This window comes from Paramisgurnus dabryanus, unplaced genomic scaffold (genome assembly GCF_030506205.2).
Source record: "Paramisgurnus dabryanus unplaced genomic scaffold, PD_genome_1.1 h2tg000242l_1_61393__unordered_in_group10, whole genome shotgun sequence".
Classification (NCBI taxonomy): domain Eukaryota; kingdom Metazoa; phylum Chordata; class Actinopteri; order Cypriniformes; family Cobitidae; genus Paramisgurnus; species Paramisgurnus dabryanus.
In genome coordinates, this window is record NW_027394139.1 from 42,501 (window position 1) to 52,500 (window position 10,000).

At 66.1% G+C, this 10,000-nt stretch overlaps 1 non-coding gene across 1 annotated transcript in view; it reads right to left on the reverse strand.

The window, feature by feature from the left end:
• Window positions 1-506, reverse strand: part of LOC141281757 (18S ribosomal RNA) — a 1,856-nt gene extending 1,350 nt beyond the window's left edge. Inside the window, exon 1 of the ribosomal RNA XR_012336122.1 lies at window positions 1-506. This exon is cut by the window's left edge and continues 1,350 nt beyond it. This is a non-coding gene — a ribosomal RNA (18S ribosomal RNA).
• Between the last annotated feature and the right edge of the window lie 9,494 nt (window positions 507-10,000).

Consider the following 10,000-nt stretch of genomic DNA (forward strand, 5'->3'; position numbering starts at 1 on the left):
TTCGTCACTACCTCCCCGAGTCGGGAGTGGGTAATTTGCGCGCCTGCTGCCTTCCTTGGATGTGGTAGCCGTTTCTCAGGCTCCCTCTCCGGAATCGAACCCTGATTCCCCGTCACCCGTGGTCACCATGGTAGGCGCCTAAAGTACCATCGAAAGTTGATAGGGCAGACATTCGAATGAGTCGTCGCCGCCGCGGGGGCGCGCGATCGGCTCGAGGTTATCCTGAGTCACCAAAGCGGCCGGGGCGCGCCCGGAGACGCGTCCCGGATGGGTTTTGGGTCTGATAAATGCACGCGTCCCCGGCCCTCGCGGGCCGGGTCGGCGCTCGTTTGCATGTATTAGCTCTGGAATTGCCACAGTTATCCAAGTACGGGTGGAGCGATCAAAGGAACCATAACTGATTTAATGAGCCATTCGCAGTTTCACTGTACCGGCCGTGTGCACTTAGACCTGCATGGCTTAATCTTTGAGACAAGCATATGTTACTGGCAGGAATCAACCAGGTAGTAGCCGTAGGAGAGCCTCGCTCTGACCCGGGGTTCACGCGGCGCGGGTCCCGGTTTCCACCCCCCGGGGGGAGTGGGACCGGGGCCACTCTCGTGTGGCTCTCCCCTCTCGTAGGCTGAGGGGCGGCCGGGTGGGCCGTAACCGAGGAAAGGTGCGTTTCGCGGGGCCGGGTGGCCGCGACGGGCCGGGGGCGTCTCCGCCCTCGGTCGCCGAGGCCCTCGCCGGCCGCCGGTGGCGGACCTTCGCGTCTGACGGACCGTCTGAGTCTCCCGCGGAAAGGGTCGGGCGGGCTCCGGAGAGCCCCCCTGGAGGCGAGAGCGCCGGGTCGGGGAGGAACCGACCGCCCATGGCGGCCGACGCGCTAACGTCGGCCGGGCGGAGGCCTGCCCCAGGCGCAGTTCGATTTCCAGAATCTCAGGGCCATGACACACAAAGCGTATCCGGGCGTCACCCCGTAACGGGTCATTAAGGCTGAGACGTGGGCGGCCCTGTCCCGCCCGGGGTTTCGTTTAGCGGCCGACGCCGGTTCGTTTTGCGGCCGAACGACGCCGGTTCGTTTAGCGGCCGAACGAAGCCGGCTCGTTTAACGGCCGAGGCCAGCCGGGTTCGTCCCTTCCTTGGATGATTTACCATTCGTAATAAGAATCGTCACTACCTCAGTGCAGAGGGACTTTTTCGAGGCATTTGTGTCCGCTCGAGAGGCCTCTCGCTGGGCTCGAGAGGTCCTGGGATCCGGTAGCCTATCACCTTGGAGAGTCAGCGAGGTGCTCTTCCCTATATACCCGATGGCACCTGTTCGGGCCACCGTCCCCTGCTGGACGGGGCCCGGCTCTGTACCGCCCCAGACAGAGCGCCTTCGTCGGTCACGAAGGCAGGGTCGTGGACCCTGGAAGCGCACGAGCCACCCGACTCGGCTTCCATAGCGGCTGGCGGCCCTGGCCCGCCCGAGACGAAGCGCCTTCGTCGGTCAGACAGATAGGGTCGAGGACCCTGGAAGTGCGAGAGCCACCCGACTCGACTTCCACGGCGGCCCGGAGGCCGGGCCCGTCCCCGTCCGTGCCCGGGGACGGGGCACCTTCGTCGGTCAAACGCGTTGGTCTTGGACCCTGGAAGTGCACGAGCCACCCGACTCGACTTCCATAGCGGTCGGCGGCCCCGTACCGCCCCAGACAGAGCACCTTCGTCGGTCACGAAGAGAGGGTCTTGGACCCTGGAAGTGCACGAGCCACCCGACTCGACTTCCATAGCGGTCGGCGGCCCTGTCCCGCCCCAGACGATGCACCTTCGTCTGTCACACAGATAGGGTCTTGGACCCTGGAAGCCGTCCCCCTCGACTTCCGTAACGGTCGGCGGCCCTGTCCCGCCGCAGACGGGTCACCACTCCGTCTGTCTGTAGGGTCTTGGACCCTGGAAGCCGCCCCACTCGACTTCCATCGCGGTCGGCGGCCCTGGCCCGCCGCAGACGGGTCGCCACTCCGTCTGTCTGTAGGGTCTTGGACCCTGGAAGCCGCCCCACTCGACTTCCATCGCGGTCGGCGGCCCTGGCCCGCCGCAGACGGGTCGCCACTCCGTCTGTCTGTAGGGTCTTGGACCCCGGAAGCCGCCTCACTCGACTTCCATCGCGGTCGGCGGCCCTGTCCCGCCGCAGACGGTGTGCCACTCCGTCTGTCACACAGATACATAAGGGTGTCTCGGAACCCCGGACGCCGACCGAGACGAAACGCGTGGGGTCGGTGCGCCCGAGAGGGTAGGGTGCCCCGGGGCCGGCCGCTCGCCCGACCGGCTTCCGGGACTCCTTGACCGCTCGGGAGACCTATCCACGCGCCCGCCCGACCGGCGGCCGGGGGCCCTCGACCGCCACAACGCGTACCGACGACCGGGGGGTTTCCGTTTTACGGCCGACGCCGAGATCCTTCGACGGTTCCAACATGGGTTGTTACGCTTTTGTGTTCGCCCGTGTCTGAGCATATATGGTCGGGTCGAACCTTTGAGGCCGTAGCCTGGAGATCCAGGGCGGATCTTATCTCACAACACGTGTGTCTTTGAGGCCGTAGCCTAGATCCAGAGACTTTAGGATCTTTTTAGCAGTTTTAAGGCCGTAGCCTTGATCCAGGGCGGATCTTTTGAGCAGCTTTAAGGCCGTAGCCTTGATCCAGGGCGGATCTTTTCACAGGTTTTAAGCCGAAGCGCCTTGATCCAGGGACTTTTGGATCTTTTTTTGCCGTTTTTAGGCCGTAGCCTTGATCCAGGGCGGATCGTTTTGCGGCCGTAGCCGAGTTCCATCACCCAAGGTAGCTTTAGTTTTTAGGCATTAGCCTTGATGATCCAGGGCGGATCGTTTTGCGGCCGTAGCCGAGTTCCATCACCCAAGGTAGCTTTAGTTTTTAGGCATTAGCCTTGATATGATCCAGGCCGGATCTTTCCGCCTAGGCGGCATGCGGATATGGGTTACCCGTCTTTCGACACTCGCCCGGGGCGCTGCCTCACATCAGACGCCCTTCGTCCGTTCCAACCGTTCCAGTTCTTTTAACGGTTTTTCGTTCATCGCACACCGACGCGCACAGACCTTTCTTGGGATCTGCCGCAGGGAGGGAGGACGCTGGAGGTCCACTTTCGAAGCAACCCATCCCTATATACCCGATGGCACCTGTTCAAACGACCGCCCCTTGAGAGAAGGGGCCCTTCCCGTGGCTCGTCCGGGAGGAGGCGCCCGCGTCGGAAGGCGCCGTAAGGTCGGAGACCCTGGAAGTGCACGAGTCACCCGCTTTTACCTCCAGGCCCTCTGTCGTACTTCTCGTGTCCGCTCACGAGACCTCGTTTCGGCTTTATGGAAGTGCACGAGTCACCCGCTTTTGCCTTTTCTGGAAGTGCACGAGTCACCCGCTTTTGCTTCCAGGCCCTCTGTCGTACTTCTCGTGTCCGCTCACGAGACCTCTCTTCGGCCTGGGGGTGCGCCACGTACACCCCCGCGTCCGCATTCGAGTCACCTCTTCGGGCTCATGAGGTAGGGTCGGTGACCCTGGAAGTCAGAGACTTCCAGGCCTTCTGTCGTACACCCTCGCGTCCGCTCACGAGACCTCTCTTCGGCCTGGGGGTGCGCCACGTACACCCTCCCGCGTCCGCTTTCGAGTCACCCATCTGGGCTACGGAGGTAGGGACGTGTGCCCTGGAAGAACCAGACTTCCAGGAGGGAGGGCCGCCCTGTCAGGCCCGCTTTCGAGTCACCCATCTGGGCTACGGAGGTAGGGACGGGTGCCCTGGAGGAACCAGACTTCCAGGAGGGAGGGCCGCCCTGTCAGGCCCGCTTTCGAGTCACCCATCTGGGCTACGGAGGTAGGGACGGGTGCCCTGGAGGAACCAGACTTCCAGGAGGGAGGGCCGCCCTGTCAGGCCCGCTTTCGAGTCACCCATCTGGGCTACGGAGGTAGGGACGTGTGCCCCGGAGGAACCGGACTTCCAGGAGGGAGGGCCGCCCTGTCAGGCCCGCCTCGGAGTCACCTCTCTGGGCTAAGGAGGCAGGGACGTGTGCCCTGGAGGAACCAGACTTCCAGGAGGGAGGGCCGCCCTGTCAGGCCCGCTTTCGAGTCACCCATCTGGGCTACGGAGGTGGGGACGGGTGCCCTGGAGGAACCAGACTTCCAGGAGGGAGGGCCGCCCTGTCAGGCCCGCCTCGGAGTCACCTCTCTGGGCTAAGGAGGCAGGGACGTGTGCCCTGGAGGAACCAGACTTCCAGGAGGGAGGGCCGCCCTGTCAGGCCCGCTTTCGAGTCACCCATCTGGGCTACGGAGGTGGGGACGGGTGCCCTGGAGGAACCAGACTTCCAGGAGGGAGGGCCGCCCTGTCAGGCCCGCCTCGGAGTCACCTCTCTGGGCTAAGGAGGCAGGGACGTGTGCCCTGGAGGAACCAGACTTCCAGGAGGGAGGGCCGCCCTGTCAGGCCCGCCTCGGAGTCACCTCTCTGGGCTAAGGAGGCAGGGACGTGTGCCCTGGAGGAACCAGACTTCCAGGAGGGAGGGCCGCCCTGTCAGGCCCGCTTTCGAGTCACCCATCTGGGCTACGGAGGTAGGGACGTGTGCCCTGGATGAACCGGACTTCCAGGAGGGAGGGCCGCCCTGTCAGGCCCGCTTTCGAGTCACCCATCCGGGCTACGGAGGTAGGGACGTGTGCCCTGGAGGAACCAGACTTCCAGGAGGGAGGGCCGCCCTGTCAGGCCCGCCTCGGAGTCACCTCTCTGGGCTAAGGAGGCAGGGACGTGTGCCCTGGAGGAACCAGACTTCCAGGAGGGAGGGCCGCCCTGTCAGGCCCGCCTCGGAGTCACCTCTCTGGGCTAAGGAGGCAGGGACGTGTGCCCTGGATGAACCGGACTTCCAGGAGGGAGGGCCGCCCTGTCAGGCCCGCTTTCGAGTCACCCATCTGGGCTACGGAGGTAGGGACGTGTGCCCTGGAGGAACCAGACTTCCAGGAGGGAGGGCCGCCCTGTCAGGCCCGCCTCGGAGTCACCTCTCTGGGCTAAGGAGGCAGGGACGTGTGCCCTGGATGAACCGGACTTCCAGGAGGGAGGGCCGCCCTGTCAGGCCCGCTTTCGAGTCACCCATCTGGGCTACGGAGGTAGGGACGTGTGCCCTGGAGGAACCAGACTTCCAGGAGGGAGGGCCGCCCTGTCAGGCCCGCCTCGGAGTCACCTCTCTGGGCTAAGGAGGCAGGGACGTGTGCCCTGGAGGAACCGGACTTCCAGGAGGGAGGGCCGCCCTGTCAGGCCCGCTTTCGAGTCACCCATCTGGGCTACGGAGGTAGGGACGTGTGCCCCGGAGGAACCAGACTTCCAGGAGGGAGGGCCGCCCTGTCAGGCCCGCCTCGGAGTCACCTCTCTGGGCTAAGGAGGCAGGGACGTGTGCCCTGGAGGAACCGGACTTCCAGGAGGGAGGGCCGCCCTGTCAGGCCCGCTTTCGAGTCACCCATCTGGGCTACGGAGGTAGGGACGGGTGCCCCGGAGGAACCAGACTTCCAGGAGGGAGGGCCGCCCTGTCAGGCCCGCCTCGGAGTCACCTCTCTGGGCTAAGGAGGCAGGGACGTGTGCCCTGGAGGAACCGGACTTCCAGGAGGGAGGGCCGCCCTGTCAGGCCCGCTATCGAGTCACCCATCTGGGCTACGGAGGTGGGGACGTGTGCCCTGGAGGAACCAGACTTCCAGGAGGGAGGGCCGCCCTGTCAGGCCCGCCTCGGAGTCACCTCTCTGGGCTACGGAGGTAGGGACGTGTGCCCTGGAGGAACCGGACTTCCAGGAGGGAGGGCCGCCCTGTCAGGCCCGCCTCGGAGGCCTCCCCTCGGGCAGGGGAGGCAGGGTCGGGGACCCTGGAGGAACCGGACTTCCAGGAGGGAGGGCCGCCCTGTCAGGCCCGCCTCGGAGGCCTCCCCTCGGGCAGGGGAGGCAGGGTCGGGGACCCTGGAGGTGCCGGACCTCCAGGGGGACGGAGGCCGAACCCGTGGCCGGGGAGGGTGAGCCTTGCCGGGCTAGGCTCGCGCGGGTTCGAAGGCCTGGTTCGAGAGGACCCCTTCCCCTATATACCCGATGGCACCTGTTCACACTACTGCCCTTTCGAGAGGGGACCCCGACCGGTCCGCGGCCGGGACGGCGCACCTCGGTCGGCCTCGGCGAGTGGGTCGGGGTGCCTGGAGGTGCGCGAGCGGCCCGCCTGGAAGTGCGCGAGCCACCCGACTCTGGCGGCCGGCGCCCCCGGGCCCGTGCCCGCGGCCGACTCGTCTGACCCGGCATCGTCAAGGTCACCAATACCACGGAGCGTCTACGACGCCCCGTTTCCGAGATATCGGCCAATGAACTGCCGGGCGCCGTATCTCGGCCGGGGAAGGTCCTACGGACTCGGGGCCGGGCTCGTCGGAAAGGTCTCGCCCGGGGCTTTCCGACGAGACCGGCCGCGGGTCCGTGCGACCCCGGGGGCCCGAGATACTTCCGGTCGAAAATTCGAATTTCGTTACCGCGCTGCTCCGGCGCCCCGGGTCCGGGGCCTTCGCCCTTCGGGTGGGTGGCTCCTCCGCGGGGGGCCTTTCGAACGAGCCCACCCGCGCGTCGCTAGCCCTTTCCGGGGCCGAGATACGGCCTACCCCCGCGGGATTTTCCCACGGCCGTTTCTCGGGCGCCTCGGGTCCGGGGCCTTCGCCCTTCGGGTCGGTCGCTATGCCGGAGGGGAGCTTTCGAACGAGCCCTCCCTCGAGTCTCTGGCCCTTTCCCGGGCCGAGATACGGGCGGGTGGTCGCGGAATTTTCGCTCGTCCGGGGCTCCGGCGCCCCTAGCGTCCGCCTCGGAGGTCGCCCGGACGCGCGGCCGGTCTCGTTCGAAAGGTCCGTCCCGGGGCTTTCCGACGAGCCCGGCCTCGGGTCCGTGCGACCCCGCCCGCCGGAGATACGTCCGGTCGAAGCTCGCGGAAATTCCCGCGGCCGTATCTCGGGCGCCTCGGGTCCGGGGCCTTCGCCCTTTGGGTCGGTCGCTCCGCCGGAGGGGGCCTTTCGAACGAGCCTACCCGCGAGCCTCTAGCCCCTTCCCCGGCCGAGATACGGCGGTCTGTGCCCGGATTTTCCCACGGCCGTTTCTCGGGCGCCTCGGGTCCGGGGCCTTCGCCCTTCGGGTCGGTCGCTATGCCGGAGGGGAGCTTTCGAACGAGCCTACCCGCGAGCCTCTAGCCCTTTCCCCGGCCGAGATACGGCGGTCTGTGCCCGGATTTTCCCACGGCCGTTTCTCGGGCGCCTCGGGTCCGGGGCCTTCGCCCTTCGGGTCGGTCGCTATGCCGGAGGGGGGCTTTCGAACGAGCCTACCCGCGAGCCTCTAGCCCTTTCCCCGGCCGAGATACGGCGGTCCCTCCCCGGATTTTCCCACGGCCGTTTCTCGGGCGCCTCGGGTCCGGGGCCTTCGCCCTTCGGGTCGGTCGCTATGCCGGAGGGGAGCTTTCGAACGAGCCTACCCGCGAGCCTCTAGCCCTTTCCCCGGCCGAGATACGGCGGTCTGTGCCCGGATTTTCCCACGGCCGTTTCTCGGGCGCCTCGGGTCCGGGGCCTTCGCCCTTCGGGTCGGTCGCTATGCCGGAGGGGGGCTTTCGAACGAGCCTACCCGCGAGCCTCTAGCCCTTTCCCCGGCCGAGATACGGCGGTCCCTCCCCGGATTTTCCCACGGCCGCAGCACGGGCGCCTTTGCTCGGATCGACTCGCCCTTTGGGTCGGTCGCTCCACGCGAGGGGACCTTTCGAACGAGCCTACCCGCGAGCCTCTAGCCCTTTCCCCGGCCGAGATACGGCGGTCCCTCCCCGGATTTTCCCACGGCCGCAGCTCGGGCGCCCTTGCTCGGATCGACTCGCCCTTCGGGTCGGTTGCTCTACCGGAGCGGCCCTATCCAACGAGCCAACCCGCTTCTCTCTAACCCTAAGCCCGGCCGAGATACGGCGGTCCCTCCGCGGATTTTCCCACGGCCGCAGCTCGGGCGCCTTTGCTCGGATCGACTCGCCCTTTGGGTCGGTTGCTCTACCGGAGCGGCCCTATCCAACGAGCCAACCCTCGTCTCTCTAACCCTAAGCCCGGCCGAGATACGGCGGTCCCTCCGCGGATTTTCCCACGGCCGCAGCTCGGGCGCCTTTGCTCGGATGAACTCGCCCTTTGGGTCGGTTGCTCTACCCGAGCGGACCTTTCCAACGAGCCAACCCTCGTCTCTCTAACCCCAAGCCCGGCCGAGATACGGGGTACCACCGCCTGACCTTTAAACGGCCGTAACTCGGGCGCCTTTGCTCGGATCGACTCGCCCTTTGGGTCGGTTGCTCTACCGGAGCGGCCCTATCCAACGAGCCAACCCTCGTCTCTCTAACCCTAAGCCCGGCCGAGATACGGGGTACCACCGCCTGACCTTTAAACGGCCGTAACTCGGGCGCCTTTGCTCGGATCGACTCGCCCTTTGGGTCGGTTGCTCCACCCGAGGGGACCTTTCCAACGAGCCAACCCTCGTCTCTCTAACCCTAAGCCCGGCCGAGATACGGGGTACCACCGCCTGACCTTTAAACGGCCGTAACTCGGGCGCATTTGCTCGGATCGACTCGCCCTTTGGGTCGGTTGCTCCACCCGAGGGGACCTTTCCAACGAGCCAACCCTCGTCTCTCTAACCCTAAGCCCGGCCGAGATACGGGGTACCACCGCCTGACCTTTAAACGGCCGTAACTCGGGCGCATTTGCTCGGATCGACTCGCCCTTTGGGTCGGTTGCTCTACCCGAGGGGACCTTTCGAACGAGCCTACCCGCTTCTCCCTAACCCCAAGCCCGGCCGAGATACGGCGGTCCCTCCGCGGATTTTCCCACGGCCGCAGCTCGGACGCCCTTGCTCGGATCGACTCGCCCTTTGGGTCGGTTGCTCTACCGGAGCGGCCCTTTCCAACGAGCCAACCCTCGTCTCTCTAACCCTAAGCCCGGCCGAGATACGGGGCACCACCGCCTGACCTTTAAACGCCCGTAGCTCCGGCGCACAAAGTCCCAGGACTTCGCCCTTTGGGTCGGTTGCTCCACCGGAGGGGACCTTTCCAACGAGCCAACCCTCGTCTCTCTAACCCTAAGCCCGGCCGAGATACGGGGTACCACCGCCTGACCTTTAAACGGCCGTAACTCGGGCGCCTTTGCTCGGATCGACTCGCCCTTTGGGTCGGTTGCTCCACCCGAGGGGACCTTTCGAACGAGCCTACCCGCTTCTCCCTAACCCCAAGCCCGGCCGAGATACGGCGGTCCCTCCGCGGATTTTCCCACGGCCGCAGCTCGGACGCCCTTGCTCGGATCGACTCGCCCTTTGGGTCGGTTGCTCTACCGGAGCGGCCCTTTCCAACGAGCCAACCCTCGTCTCTCTAACCCTAAGCCCGGCCGAGATACGGGGCACCACCGCCTGACCTTTAAACGCCCGTAGCTCCGGCGCACAAAGTCCCAGGACTTCGCCCTTTGGGTCGGTTGCTCCACCGGAGGGGACCTTTCCAACGAGCCAACCCGCGTCTCTCTAACCCCAAGCCCGGCCGAGATACGGGGCACCACCGCCTGACCTTTAAACGCCCGTAGCTCGGGCGCCTTGGGTCGGATCGACTCGTCCCTTGGGTCGGTTGCTCTACCGGAGCGGACCTATCCAACGAGCCAACCCGCGCCTCTCTAACCCTAAGCCCGGCCGAGATACGGAGTACCACCCCTTGATATTCCCACGGCCGTAGCTCCGGAGCCCTTTGCCGCAGCCCTTCGGGACACCCACCCTCGGACGCCCCGCGGAGGGACCTTTCCAACGAGCCAACCCTCGCCTCTCTAACCCTTTCCCCGGCCGAGATACGGGGTACCACCCCTTGATATTCCCACGGCCGTAGCTCCGGAGCCCTTCGCCGCAGCCCTTCGGGACACCCACCATCGGACGCCCCGCGGAGGGACCTTTCCAACGAGCCAACCCTCGCCTCTCTAACCCTTTCCCCGGCCGAGATACGA